The following is a 16,435-nucleotide window of genomic DNA, read 5'->3' on the forward strand; positions in this document are numbered from 1 at the left end:
TTTTTTCTGTTGGCGATGTTGTCTTAATGAAGTATCACAAAATGTTGTCTTAAGCTGTTCCGGAGAGTTATCTCTTTCTCAATCTCTATGTTTCTCCTTGATATTCTGTGTCTACGAAATCTATGAAATCATCTCATTCTCAGCGTCTGTTTTTCCTGTCGATGCTAGAGATAAACGAGTTCGTTCCTCTAAAGCATCTCTTTCCCATCCTGTCTGTTTCTCCTGGCGATGTGGGTCCAGTTCAACCGAGCCGAGCCACGTACGTGTCTAGTCGAGTGCAGAACAACACATGGGTAGCCCGATCAAAGCCGAGCCAACTGAACTGAGCCCTCATCTCATCTCATATTTTCTCATTCTCAACTACTCTGTTTCTCCTGACAATACTGGCATACTGAGTTTCACGTACCCTCTCATTTGCTCATTCCTGACATCTATATTTTGTGTTGCGATCCACGCTGGGTGAAGAGAGCTAGTTCTTGGAAATCATCTTATTATCAAATTTATTTCTCCCGGGGAAGCAGACAGACCGAGTTCCTTGGCATCGTCCCATTCTCAACAACATATTTGCCCTGGGAAAGCGCTTGTTTCAACTGGTGTCACACAGCTCGACACGCGTACCTTGTTTTGTTTCACTGGCGATGTGGGCTCAACGAGTTCAACGAAATCATTTCTCTCTCAATATCTTTGTTTCTGTTGGCTTTGCAGCTTTAGGGGTTTGTTTGTTTGTTTGATTAATTAACGTCCTATTAACAGCTATGGTCATGTAAGAACGGCCTCCCCATGTATGCGAGTCCAGTTCATAGATACAAGATATTGGTTTAGGAGTTTCAGGTAATATCTCATTCACAACATCGATGCATGCCCGGTGGATATGTCTGAACGAGTTTTAGGATATTATCTCTTTCTCATGCTCTGTTGCTCCTTGATTTTCCATGTTACCAAAAACTATGAAGTCTTCTCTTTTCATTCTTTATGTTATTCACAGAGATGTGCTTTTAACGCGTTCCATGAACCTATCTTTTTCTCAATCTATCCTGGAAATCCCGTTATAACGAGATCTGCGAAATCATCTCATTCTGTACATCTATGCCAGTATTTCGTTTGGCGATGCATGCTGAACGAGTTTGAGGAAATCGTCTCATTTTCGGCAACTGTATGTCTGCTGGGGATGCAGACTAAGCATCTTTCCATTCTCAGCAACATTTCTTTTCTCGAAGATGCACTTTTGTTTCTTTAAGCTATGTTCAAGAATACTTGTTAAAATGTGACATTTTGTTAGATGCAAAACTTGTTGTCTGTGATTTCTCATAATACTTCGCTAGGTTGTCTCTATATGGTACCGTAGTACTCTCCTGACTGTACGTGTCGAAGGAGGTTATAAAGATGTGCGGATGCTGCAACCAAGTATCCCCGTAATCTGATCATTTGGAATGTTAAAGACCATAAGCTCCTTGCTATGAACTGGATGCGGTCTTTTATATCCACAAAGTTCATGGTTTAGAAGTAGTTAAGCCGCCTCTGCTACTTTTGGGTGGTCACGCTCATTCTTTATGGTCAGTAAAATTGAAAATGTTTAGAAAAAGAAAACCAATTCAATGGTCACATTTTGATAAATATTCCTCAACTGTATTTCTGTGTATCAATTCTGTTTCCTTATTATATCTACACATATGGTTCTATTCATAAGATTCCTTAACAGCGTGATCGCATCTCTTGATATTTTCACAAATGGCTGCAATTCAATTAACACCGTAATGCAAGTTTGAAAATTTACCAGGAAATGACTACAACAGTAAATTCGAACTGAAAATAACCTGAAATTCAGATCACTTACTTTTTCTGACCAAATTGTTCTGAAACGAGAAAGATATTCAATTTTAGCTTCAAATTTAAGGATTAAATGTTTTCAACCAAGTCATCTCTCTCTCTCATTAACTCCGTTTCTTTTGGCGATGAAGTCTTAATGAAGTTCCAGAAAATATTGGCTGAAGGGGTTCCAGGAAATATCTTATTCACAACATCGCCATTTCTTTTTTCGATGACCGCTAAACAGTTTCAACGGAATCATCTCATTTTCAGCATGTCTGTTTCAGCTGAAAATTTGAATTTAAGGATGCTTGTAAAATATCGGCTTAAGGAGTTCCAAGATATGTCTCAATCTCAGCAACTCTGTTTCTGTTGGCGATGTGGTCTTCATTAAGTTTCCGTAAATATTATCTTAAGGAGTTCCAGGAAATAGTTCATTCCAAGTATTCCCGTTTATTCTTTTGAAGCGCCCCAAACAAGTTCAAAGAAATCATTTCATTTTCAGGATCTCTGTTTCAGCTGACAATGCGAATTTATTGGCTAAAGGGGTTCCAGGAAATATCTTATTCACAACATCGCCATCTCATTTCTTTTTTCGATGACCGCTAAACAGTCTCAACGGAATCATCTCATTTTCAGCATGTCTGTTTCAGCTGAAAATTTGAATTGAAGGATGCTTGTAAAATATCGGCTTTAGAGTTCCAAGAAATGTCTCAATCTCAGCCTTCAGTAAGTTTCCGTAAATATCATCTTAAGGGGTTTCAGGAAATAGTTCATTCCCAGCATTCTCGCTTATTCTTTTGAAGCGCCCTAAACAAGTTCAACGAAATCATCTCATTTTCAGGATCTCTGTTTCAGCTGAAAATGCGAATTTAAGGCAGTTTAAAAAATATTGGCTTCTAGAATTCCTAGAAATGTCCTTCATTAAGTTTCCCTAAATATTATCTTAATGTGTTCCAGGAAATAGTTCATTCCCAGCATTCCCGTTTATTCTTTTGAAGCGCCCCAAAGAAGTTCAAAGAAATCATCTCATTTTTCAGCATCTCTGTTTCAGCTGGCAATGCGGATTCCAGACTGTGTAGAAAATATCCGTTTATGGAGTTCAAGAAAATGTCTCACTCTCAGTTTTTTTTCTGTTGGCGATGTTGTCTTAATGAAGTATCAAAAATGTTGTCTTAAGCTGTTCCGGAGAGTTATCTCTTTCTCAATCTCTATGTTTCTCCTTGATATTCTGTGTCTACGAAATCTATGAAATCATCTCATTCTCAGCGTCTGTTTTTCCTGTCGATGCTAGAGATAAACGAGTTCGTTCCTCTAAAGCATCTCTTTCCCATCCTGTCTGTTTCTCCTGGCGATGTGGGTCCAGTTCAACCGAGCCGAGCCACGTACGTGTCTAGTCGAGTGCAGAACAACACATGGGTAGCCCGATCAAAGCCGAGCCAACTGAACTGAGCCCTCATCTCATCTCATATTTTCTCATTCTCAACTACTCTGTTTCTCCTGACAATACTGGCATACTGAGTTTCACGTACCCTCTCATTTGCTCATTCCTGACATTTATATTTTGTGTGGCGATCCACGCTGGGTGAAGAGAGCTAGTTCTTGGAAATCATCTTATTATCAAATTTATTTCTCCCGGGGGAAGCAGACAGACCGAGTTCCTTGGCATCGTCCCATTCTCAACAACATATTTGCCCTGGGAAAGCGCTTGTTTCAACTGGTGTCACACAGCTCGACACGCGTACCTTGTTTTGTTTCACTGGCGATGTGGGCTCAACGAGTTCAACGAAATCATTTCTCTCTCAATATCTTTGTTTCTGTTGGCTTTGCAGCTTTAGGGGTTTGTTTGTTTGTTTGATTAATTAACGTCCTATTAACAGCTATGGTCATGTAAGAACGGCCTCCCCATGTATGCGAGTCCAGTTCATAGATACAAATATTGGTTTAGGAGTTTCAGGTAATATCTCATTCACAACATCGATGCATGCCCGGTGGATATGTCTGAACGAGTTTTAGGATATTATCTCTTTCTCATGCTCTGTTGCTCCTTGATTTTCCATGTTACCAAAAACTATGAAGTCTTCTCTTTTCATTCTTTATGTTACTCACAGAGATGTGTTTTTAACGCGTTCCATGAACCTATCTTTTTCTCAATCTATCCTGGAAATCCCGTTATAACGAGATCTGCGAAATCATCTCATTCTGTACATCTATGCCTGTATTTCGTTTGGCGATGCATGCTGAACGAGTTTGAGGAAATCATCTTATTTTCGGCAAATGTATGTCTGCTGGGGATGCAGACTATGCATCTTCCCATTCTCAGCAACATTTCTTCTCTCGAAGATGCACTTTTGTTTCATTAAGCTATGTTCAAGAATACTTGTTAAAATGTGACATTTTGTTAGATGCAAAACTTGTTGTCTGTGATTTCTCATAATACTTCGCTAGGTTGTCTCATTATGGTAGTGCTATCCGGATGCTGCAACCTAATATCCTCGTAATCTGATCATTTGGAATGTTAAAGACCATAAGCTCCTTGCTATGAACTGGATGCGGTCTTTTATATCCACAAAGTTCATGGTTTAGAAGTAGTTAAGCCGCCTCTGCTACTTTTGGGTGGTCACGCTCATTCTTTATGGTCAGTAAAATTGAAAATGTTTAGAAAAAGAAAACCAATTCAATGGTCACATTTTGATAAATATTCCTCAACTGTATTTCTGTGTATCAATTCTGTTTCCTTATTATATCTACACATATGGTTATATTCATAAGATTCCTTAACAGCGTGATCGCATCTCTTGATATTTTCACAAATGGCTGCAATTCAATTAACACCGTGATGCAAGTTTGAAAATTTACCAGGAAATGACTACAACAGTAAATTCGATCTGAAAATAACCTGAAATTCAGATCACTTACTTTTTCTGACCAAATTGTTCTGAAACGAGAAAGATATTCAATTTTAGCTTCAAATTTAAGGATTAAATGTTTTCAACCAAGTCATCTCTCTCTCATTAACTCCGTTTCTTTTGGCGATGAAGTCTTAATGAAGTTCCAGAAAATATTGGCTGAAGGGGTTCCAGGAAATATCTCATTCACAACATCGCCATTTCTTTTTTCGATGACCGCTAAACAGTTTCAACGGAATCATCTCATTTTCAGCATGTCTGTTTCAGCTGAAAATTTGAATTTAAGGATGCTTGTAAAATATCGGCTTAAGGAGTTCCAAGATATGTCTCAATCTCAGCAACTCTGTTTCTGTTGGCGATGTGGTCTTCATTAAGTTTCCGTAAATATTATCTTAAGGAGTTCCAGGAAATAGTTCATTCCAAGTATTCCCGTTTATTCTTTTGAAGCGCCCCAAACAAGTTCAAAGAAATCATTTCATTTTCAGGATCTCTGTTTTCAGCTGACAATGCGAATTTATTGGCTAAAGGGGTTCCAGGAAATATCTTATTCACAACATCGCCATTTCTTTTTTCGATGACCGCTAAACAGTTTCAACGGAATCATCTCATTTTCAGCATGTCTGTTTCAGCTGAAAATTTGAATTTAAGGATGCTTGTAAAATATCGGCTTGAGTTCCAAGAAATGTCTTAATTTCAGCCTTCAGTAAGTTTCCGTAAATATCATCTTAAGGGGTTTCAGGAAATAGTTCATTCCCAGCATTCTCGCTTATTCTTTTGAAGCGCCCTAAACAAGTTCAACGAAATCATCTCATTTTCAGGATCTCTGTTTCAGCTGAAAATGCGAATTTAAGGCGGTTTAAAAAAAATATTGGCTTCTAGAGTTTCCAAGTTTCCGTAAATATTATTTCGTAATGAGTTCAGGAAATAGTTTATTCCCAGCATTCCCGTTTATTCTTTTGAAGCGCCCCAAACAAGTTCAAAGAAATCATTTCATTTTCAGCATCTCTGTTTCAGCTGGCAATGCGGATTCCAGACTGTGTAGAAAATATCGGTTTATGGAGTTCAAGAAAATATCTCACTCTCAGTGATTTTTTTTCTGTTGGCGATGTTGTCTTAAAGAAGTATCAAAAGTGTTGCCTTAAGCTGTTCCGGAGAGTTATCTCTTTCTCAATCTCTATGTTTCTCCTTGATATTATGTGTCAACGAAATCTATGAAATCATCTCATTCTCAGCGTCTGTTTTTCCTGTCGATGCTAGAGATAAACGAGTTCGTTCCTCTAAAGCATCTCTTTCCCATCCTGTCTGTTTCTCCTGGCGATGTGGGTCCAGTTCAACCGAGCCGAGCCACGTACGTGTCTAGTCGAGTGCAGAACAACACTGGGTAGCCCGATCAAAGCCGAGCCAACTGGACTGAGCCCTCATCTCATCTCATATTTTCTTATTCTCAACAACTCTGTTTCTCCTGACAATACTGGCATACTGAGTTTCACGTACCCTCTCATTTGCGCATTCTTGACATCTATATTTTGTGTGGCGATCCACGCTGGGTGAAGAGAGCGAGTTCCAGGAAATCATCTTATTATCAAATTTATTTCTCCCGGGGAAGCAGACAGAACGAGTTCCTTGGCATTGTCCCATTCTCAACAACATATTTGCCCTGGGAAAGCGCTTGTTTCAACTGGTGTCACACAGCTCGACACGCGTGCCTTGTTTTGTTTCACTGGCGATGTGGGCTCAACGAGTTCAACGAAATTATTTCTCTTTCTAAGTATCTTTGTTTCTGTTGGCTTTGCCGCTTTAGGGGTTTGTTTGTTTGTTTGATTAATTAACGTCCTATTAACAGCTATGGTCATGTAAGGACGGCCTCCCCATGTATGCGAGTCCAGAAGTTATTGGTTTAGGAGTTTCAGGAAACATCTCATTCACAACATCGGTGCATGCCCGGTGGATGCGTCTGAACAAGTTTTAGGATATTATCTCTTTCTCAGGCTCTGTTGCTCCTTGATTTTCCATGTTAACAAAAACTATGAAGTCTTCTCTTTTCATTCTTTATGTTACTCACAGAGATGTGCTTTTAACGCGTTCCATGAACCTATCTTTTTCTCAATCTATCCTGGAAATCTCGTTATAACGAGATCTGCGAAACCATCTCATTCTGTATATCTATGCCGGTATTTCGTTTGGCGATGCATGCTGAACGAGTTTGAGGAAATCGTCTCATTTTCGGCAAATGTATGTCTGCTGTGGATACAGACTAAGCATCTTCCCATTCTCAGCAACATTTCTTCTCTCGAAGATGCACTTTTGTTTCATTAAGCTATGTTCAAGAATACTTGTTAAAATGTGACCTTTGTTAGATGCAAAACTTGTTGTCTGTGATTTCTCATAATACTTCGCTAGGTTGTCTCTTTATGGTAGTACTATTTTGACTGTACGTGTCGAAGGAGGTTATAAAGATGTGCGGATGCTGCAACCTAGTATCCTCGTAATCTGATCATTTGGAATGTTAAAGACCATAAGCTCCTTGCTATGAACTGGATGCGGTCTTTTATATCCACAAAGTTCATGGTTTAGAAGTAGTTACGCCGCCTCTGCTACTTTTGGGTGGTCACTCTCATTCTTAATGGTCAGTAAAATTGAAAATGTTTAGAAAAAGAAAACCAATTCAATGGTCACATTTTGATAAATATTCCTCAACTGTATTTCTGTGAATCAATTCTGTTTCCTTATTATATCTACACATATGGTTATATCCATAAGATTCCTTAACAGCGTGATCGCATCTCTTGATATTTTCACAAATGGCTGCAATTCAATTAACACCGTGATGCAAGTTTGAAAATTTACCAGGAAATGACTACAACAGTAAATTCGATCTGAAAATAACCTGAAATTCAGATCACTTACTTTTTCTGACCAAATTGTTCTGAAACGAGAAAGATATTCAATTTTAGCTTCAAAGTTAAGGATTAAATGTTTTCAACCAAGTCATCCCACTCTCATTAACTCCGTTTCTTTTGGCGATGAAGTTTTAATGAATTTCCAGAAAATATTTGCTGAAGGATTTCCAGGAAATATCTCAATCACAACATCGCCATTTCTTTTTTCGATGACCGCTAAACAGTTTCAACGGAATCATCTCGTTTCCAGCATGTCTGTTTCAGCTGAAAATTTGGATTTAAGGATGCTCGTAAAATATCGGCTTATGGAGTTCCAAGAAATGTCTCAAATTCAGCAATTCTGTTTCTGTTGGCGATGTGGTTCTTCATTAAGTTTCCGTAAATATTATCTTAAGGAGTACCAGGACATAGTTCATTCCAAGTATTCCCGTTTATTCTTTTGAAGCGCCCCAAACAAGTTCAAATAAATAATTTCATTTTCAGGATCTCTGTTTCAGATGACAATGCTAATTTATTGGCTAAAGGGGTTCCAGGAAATATCTCATTCACAACATCGCCATTTCTTTTTTCAGTGACCGCTAAACAGTTTCAAGGAATCATCTCATTTTCAGCATGTCTGTTTCAGCTGAAAATTTGAATTTAAGGATGCTGGTAAAATATCGACTGATGTTGTTCAAAGAAATGTCTTAATTTCAGCCTTCAGTAAGTTTCCGTAAATATCATCTTAAGGGGTTTCAGGAAATAGTTCATTCCCAGCATTCTCGCTTATTCTTTTGAAGCGCCCTAAACAAGTTCAACGAAATCATCTCATTTTCAGGATCTCTGTTTCAGCTGAAAATGCGAATTTAAGGCAGTTTAAAAAATATTGGCTTCTAGAATTCCTAGAACTGTCACACTAGATCAGCAGGCAACTCTGTTTCTGTTGGTGATGCGGTCTTCATTAAGTTTCCCTAAATATTATCTTAATGTGTTCCAGGAAATAGTTCATTCCCAGCATTCCCGTTTATTCTTTTGAAGCGCCCCAAAGAAGTTCAAAGAAATCATCTCATTTTCAGCATCTCTGTTTCAGCTGGCAATGCGGATTCCAGACTGTGTAGAAAATATCGGTTTATGGAGTTCAAGAAAATGTCTCACTCTCATTGATTTTTTTTTCTGTTGACGATGTTGTCTTAATGAAGTATCAGAAAGTGTTGCCTTAAGCTGTTCCGGAGAGTTATCTCTTTCTCAATCTCTATGTTTCTCCTTGATATTCTGTGTCAACGAAATCTATGAAATCATCTCATTCTCAGCGTCTGTTTTTCCTGTCGATGCTAGAGATAAACGAGTTCGTTCCTCTAAAGCATCTCTTTCCCATCCTGTCTGTTTCTCCTGGCGATGTGGGTCCAGTTCAACCGAGCCGAGCCACGTACGTGTCTAGTCGAGTGCAGAACAACACTGGGTAGCCCGATCAAAGCCGAGCCAACTGGACTGAGCCCTCATCTCATCTCATATTTTCTTATTCTCAACAACTCTGTTTCTCCTGACAATACTGGCATACTGAGTTTCACGTACCCTCTCATTTGCGCATTCTTGACATCTATATTTTGTGTGGCGATCCACGCTGGGTGAAGAGAGCGAGTTCCAGGAAATCATCTTATTATCAAATTTATTTCTCCCGGGAAAGCAGACAGACCGAGTTCATTGGCATCTTCCCATTCTCAACAACATATTTGCCCTGGGAAAGCGCTTGTTTCAACTGGTGTCACACAGCTCGACACGCGTGCCTTGTTTTGTTTCACTGGCGATGTGGGCTCAACGAGTTCAACGAAATTATTTCTCTTTCTAAGTATCTTTGTTTCTGTTGGCTTTGCCGCTTTAGGGGTTTGTTTGTTTGTTTGATTAATTAACGTCCTATTAACAGCTATGGTCATGTAAGGACGGCCTCCCCATGTATGCGAGTCCAGAAATTATTGGTTTAGGAGTTTCAGGAAACATCTCATTCACAACATCGGTGCATGCCCGGTGGATGCGTCTGAACAAGTTTTAGGATATTATCTCTTTCTCAGGCTCTGTTGCTCCTTGATTTTTCATGTTAACAAAAACTATGAAGTCTTCTCTTTTCATTCTTTATGTTACTCACAGAGATGTGCTTTTAACGCGTTCCATGAACCTATCTTTTTCTCAATCTATCCTGGAAATCTCGTTATAACGAGATCTGCGAAACCATCTCATTCTGTATATCTATGCCGGTATTTCGTTTGGCGATGCATGCTGAACGAGTTTGAGGAAATCGTCTCATTTTCGGCAAATGTATGTCTGCTGTGGATACAGACCAAGCATCTTCCCATTCTCAGCAACATTTCTTCTCTCGATGATGCACTTTTGTTTCATTAAGCTATGTTCAAGAATAGTTGTTAAAATGTGACCTTTGTTAGATGCAAAACTTGTTGTCTGTGATTTCTCATAATACTTCGCTAGGTTGTCTCTTTATGGTAGTATTATTTTGACTGTACGTGTCGAAGGAGGTTATAAAGATGTGCGGATGCTGCAACCTAGTATCCTCGTAATCTGATCATTTGGAATGTTAAAGACCATAAGCTCCTTGCTATGAACTGGATGCGGTCTTTTATATCCACAAAGTTCATGGTTTAGAAGTAGTTACGCCGCCTCTGCTACTTCTGGGTGGTCACTCTCATTCTTAATGGTCAATAAAATTAAAAATGTTTAGAAAAAGAAAACCAATTCAATTGTCTCTATTACATGTAAAATAAAACAATTAAATGTACATGTTTTGATATGAAGTTGTGTGATTCTTTTAGATAAGAACAATAATATGTAATTATAACAATACAATAAGTTCTACCAATTCATATCCACAATCATCATTGATTATACTGACATGCCAGGTGTGCATTGTTAAAATACATTTTTAAAAAACCCACCATAATTATATGATTCTAAGCCAGCAACGTGGACAACCTGTATTTACAGATAAGCTTATGTTTTTACTAGGTGCATGTACTAGGTAACTTATTACTATCATTTTAATATTAACTTTCCAGGGACAAAGCACATGTTTATTCTTTGACTAAAAGCAATTACCTGACTCAGGGACATGTTAATTCAAGTTACCTGACACAGTGACATGTACAAATGTAAATTCAGACAATGCAAAATGCATGCTTTTAAAACATTGTATATACATTGTGAAATTAAACACTGTGGCTTTTGTCAATGATATTTAATCACTTGGTTATCATTTGACAGGTCACCTATTACTAAACATGCACTGCCAAATACAGGACTAACTCAACTTCTTGTGCATGTTGCAAGCAGTGTTAACTGGTGTTGTAGTAGATTGTAGTGGTTTGTAGTTATGAACATCAACACAACCTGTATTGAAACATTTATTATATGTAGGGATGTGATTGCTGCTATTAGAAGAGGAAGCATATTAGCTCAGTACATTTTGCATGTGTACATACAATGTACATGCATATACATTTTTACATGTATATTATACAAGTATGCATGTATATTATAAATGTATTATCATATAATCTGCCTAATATCCAGTGATTTCGCCCGTGTAATATTTTTGCATATGTCACTAGTGTAATATGACCTGGAGCGATTTTCATTGGCTGGATATTCATTGTGACGTCAGACAGAAACAATAAAATGACTTCAGGAAAAACGACGCGACGTCAAGATTACGAGAATGGCGGGACAAAATGGCGGCATCTGCTGGATTTTCAGAATACATTTCGACGACATATTCTTTGTTATGTAGGTATTTGTACTTATGTGATAAAAAGTATCTTAAATTTGAGTTCATTTTATATGAGATTGTATGAAACTTGTCACGCCAAGGCTCGCAAAAATGAAATTTTCTTAGACTCGTTTCATAAAATCCTATATGTAAATATCCTCATGTAAATTCCTCTATTTATTACAAATAGATTACTGGTAATAATAGATTACTTTACTGGTTGATCAAGTAACAGTTTTATCCTACATGTACCGGTATATGTAAACATACCTTTACAAAGACCACCAGAACTTAAGGAAACATTGCACTACACTTATTGTTATTTGTCTTAAAAGTTTAATAAATTAATAGCTGGTATAGAGAGAGAGAGAGAGGGGGGGGGGGGAGAGAGAGAGAGAGAGAGAGAGAGAGAGAGAGAGAGAGAGAGAGAGGGGGGAGAGAGAGAGAGAGAGAGAGAGGGGGGAGAGAGAGAGAGAGAGATCTTGACTAATATAAAGCTGCTAAAGAGAGAGAGAGAGAGATATCGACTTGTGAAAATGAGATTAGATATCTAGTTAAATCAACATACATGTAAATCAGCCCAATGAAAAGAGTTAACAATATATTAGATAATTTAGTCAAAAAAAGTTTTTTTATGTGTTTTTTAAGATCAATGTAAAAAACCAAGATAATTCAATTTCTGGATCTACAATATCAATGTTTTAGAAAAGTATACATGTAAACGACAGGAAAGAATTATAATTACAATATACCGATGTATGCTGATAATTTTAATTTGGACGATGGCTTTAATGCATTGGGTTATTATATAATTAGCCTAAAAGAATCTTACATGATTTCGCTGAAGAATCCCCCATTGTCGTCTTTCATCTTTGAAACACTGACTTTTTCACTAGACTGCAGTTTGTACATACAAAAATACTACATGTATCCAAACAATGTATATATCAATGCTTGGCTAGCATGTAGATCATTTCTGTATGACCAAATGAATTATCACAGCATGTCAACTCCACGCTGTAATATGGAAATAAATGAAAATTACTTCAAAGAACAATGAAAAAATATCAAGGATAAATGTTTCTCCTTCGTTAAAAAATCTTTCACAATGTTCTTTGATTTACTTTCAGTTTTATGATAGTTTTAATCAAGCACATCAAACATTTCCATAGCATCAATCATTGTTCAGATCTTATCATCTAGATGTACATGCACAATCCTGTGTAAGTTTGAAACTGTACTGTACAACTAGATATATAAATATATCTTGCATGTACATGTACACAAATGTACATACAAGTATTTGTACAATGTATTTGTAGTTACACAGGAATGCGAATCTAGTAACATCTGTACCATTATAAGAAATGTACAGTACGTGTAATAAATACTATAAGACTCTTTCATATGTGGGTATGAAGGATAGGGATATTCTACCCGAGGGTCACAAAATGCAGTAAAACCCGAGGCTTGCCGAGGGTTTTGCAACATTTTGTGATCTCAAGGGTAGAATATCCCTATCCTTCATATCCACTTATGAAAGAGTATTTCTCTTTCATACCTCGACGTTTTATTGCAATTTTACAAAAATAATATCCCACCATTTTGAAATAAATTCGAAGAAAATTCGCTGAAAGTCAATTTTTCATACATAAAAAATTAAGATATATTTTCAACATCAATTCTGTTGTTTGCATCTTTTATAGTAAAACCAGTCAAGTTTGTGAAAAAAAATGTTAAAATAAAAACTGTGTTGACGCAGTGACGTCATGAGGCTTTATTGCATGGGTAGCCATGTAATACAGCCTCAGTTGGCATGAGTGTATTGCCCTAGACCAGCCAGTATTACACCCGTAGGTATGAAAGAAATAAACATAACGTCAATCTGTGATATTCCTACCAGTTGCAGTGTGTATCAGTGTGCAATGCTATCAATACAGTTTTCGATATACGCTTCATCTTTCAATAATGCTGCAGTCAAAACAAATAGGCCTAGCCTGCTACTAACTACTACTGTACGATGTAAATTGTGTTAACATGATTTGTTTAACATCAAATGAAAGGAAATATATCGCTTACACATCATTCAACAACCGTTCGAGTTACACCAAAGTATAATTACCTATAGATTATCAGACAATGTGATAACAGCATAACTTTGATCGGCAGTATGTCAACATCCTATGGGCATCAGGCATGAACCATTTTCATCCTGCAACAATTTACCTATACATTTTGTATAGGCACATAAAAAATAGGTAATTAAACATCCAACCTTATTTTAATGAGGCCCTAGGCCTAGATCTACCCCTACTAGGCTAGCATGAAAAAAACCACCCCACAACCATCAGTGTCCTCTAGACAAACCGTTTTAGTGGTTATGATGGGAGTACACTTATGTTTGTAGGTTATTTACCTTCATAACATAAAAAATCTGTTTTTAATCCTTATAGTTCAATTTACTAAAGATAATCTCTATATATCAGTATCAGAAGCGTCGTTACCAATAGCAACATCCTTGTTCCTTTATAAGCCGATAACTTAAATTTCTAATTAAAGAGTTCGTTCTAAGCAAAATATATTGAATTAAAAAAAAAGAAATTTAACCAGAGAAAATTGAACAGCTATCAAAGAAAATCGTTATATATACAGAATGATGAAATAGCTGCATACACAATTATACTGCAGAATGGAACATGTCTATCCTATTCCTTTGTAAGCTAGAAGCAAAATCTGGTGAGTTGTTCAAAAATGGATCAAAATCAAGTCAAAGTTGTTTCCAAGATTTTTTAGACAATTAAATGAATACATTAAACAACTAATGACAGGTCGTCAACTACCATTAACTTACTCATATATTTGTAAAACATTTTCAGTAGTCACAATGATAAATTCATTAGTTGTCGAAACGAAGGCGACGCTAAAGTGAGAACAAAAATACATGTAGTTCAAGGCCTATGTAAAAACACAAAAGAACGACTGAATAACTCGGATTAGATGTTTTAGTGGTCTGTTTTACACCAATACTCCTTTTTTTAAAAAGGAGAGAATTCATGTAACTTTTTCAGGTATTCCGTTCTCCGGTCTTTGTTTAGGTGTCACGCACAGATACGAGAGAGGAGCATGTCTAGTGTACAAAGTTGTTTAGGTTTAGACACTGGTGATGTGAAACAATTATATTACACAATGTTTTCACAATTTAATCACATTTCTTTTTTGTCATTTGCGAATGCTTAATTCTCAATTTTACGAGTTGCTACGTAGAGTTATCGGTGTAAATTGAAGCATAATTTTACAAGCGAGAATTTACCAACATGCTAAATGGGTAGAGATCATCCTGATTCGATGGGAGATGACCGATCTCTGACCAGCCAAACTAATTATAATGGTCAGTCGCGCTGAGTTGTGCAGAATCGATAATAGCCCGTGGTCAGCGTGACAGACTCGGGCAGATGTGTGATGGAATGGAAAATTATCGCTGTATATAATTATCATTTTAGGCAAATTTTCGTGTAGCAATAATTTACTGCTAATCGATATTTGAACTTTTGTACGAATTTACGACGGCTTTAGGAAGATACCAGACATTGTGAACTGTTATATCTTTTCCTCTTATATCAAATAGTAGTCCGACTTTTTTCACTTAACAGTTTTACATCTCTACATAAAATTATCTTATTTTTTTTATTGTTAACTACAGTGACATGAATTCGCCTTTTAAATTAGATGAGGAAAACTGGTCTGAAGAATGATGCCGATATTAAAATTGCTGACATTATTCAACAATAATATATAAAGATTTTAAAAATCAATACACTCAACATATTACTAAGCTTCTGAACACATATACATTCTTCGTATTTAGTCTTTGTCTATATGGAAATATAAAAGTATGCTATAAATAGACTGTTTCGCAATTTCTTATATTTGAATATCAGAAGGAAGAAGATATTTTAAGTGAAAACGGAGGATTAGAAAAAGTGTTCAAGCATTAAAGTACATAATTGTTTTTAGATAGAATTGAATCTCTATACTACAGGCATTGGTTTCCAATTTATCTATTATCTTTAGCTAAACTTTTTACATATCTCTTTGATTGATATTACTTTTAATATACACTATGTTAGTGTTTATTCTGTCAAATTTTACTTTTTGCCATATATGTATATTACACTCTTGCAGTATCTTAATACTCTATAGTAACACCAGTGTGATATACTAGTGTTCAATATTAACTTATCTTTTTACTCCATGTGACAATGCTTACTTCAAATGTTATAATATTTTCTGTGTCATTGTAAAGTCTATCAGTGTATAATTATGTCTGTGATATTTTGCCAATCATTTCATTGTTAAATTACAATAAACTTATGTTTGTCGCGAGAATAGCACTACAGTTCTAATGTTGTATTTGATTCTGATATGCGACGTAAAATAAAATTTCTTGAATCTTGAATCCAAATTGTATCTACCTCAGTGATTTATTCTCTTCAAAGCTGTTACACATGACTTTCTCCTCGACTCAGACATATTACTTACCATACTATTGAGCCGTCGTAATACAAACATAGACTATATCTTTATAACGAGAATGGATTAAAAAATGTTCTGTCTTAAAATAAATTGCTTCTTCCATTCCCTTCTATATCTCGGTTGAAACAATGGGTCTCTTACTGCTTATTCATTAGACTACAATGTATTTGAATATGCGGCAATTAAGAGTAACTAAATTAATAATAATAAAAAAAAAACACACACACACAAAAAAAACCCAGGATGTACTGTTGTTCATGATAAACCATATTGGCATAGTAACCACCAACCATCAATTGATAACAAGTTTTTGAAGTTGCTTTTCTCATTCGAGTGTACCCTAATGAGTTTATACAATTGTACTATTATCTATTTTGAATGTCAGTTCTCATATTTATGACAATCGTTAAATTCCTGTTATTTGAGCTGGACAAAGCTGGAACAAAACTGCGTAAGATTATGATCGGGATACTGTAAGATAGATGAGCGAGATGGGTGGAACTGTGTGCCTCCGAGAGGAGAAATGTCGACATCAT

The sequence above is a fragment of the Argopecten irradians genome, chromosome 14 (genome assembly GCF_041381155.1).
Source record: "Argopecten irradians isolate NY chromosome 14, Ai_NY, whole genome shotgun sequence".
In the NCBI taxonomy this organism is placed as follows: Eukaryota; Metazoa; Mollusca; class Bivalvia; order Pectinida; family Pectinidae; genus Argopecten; species Argopecten irradians.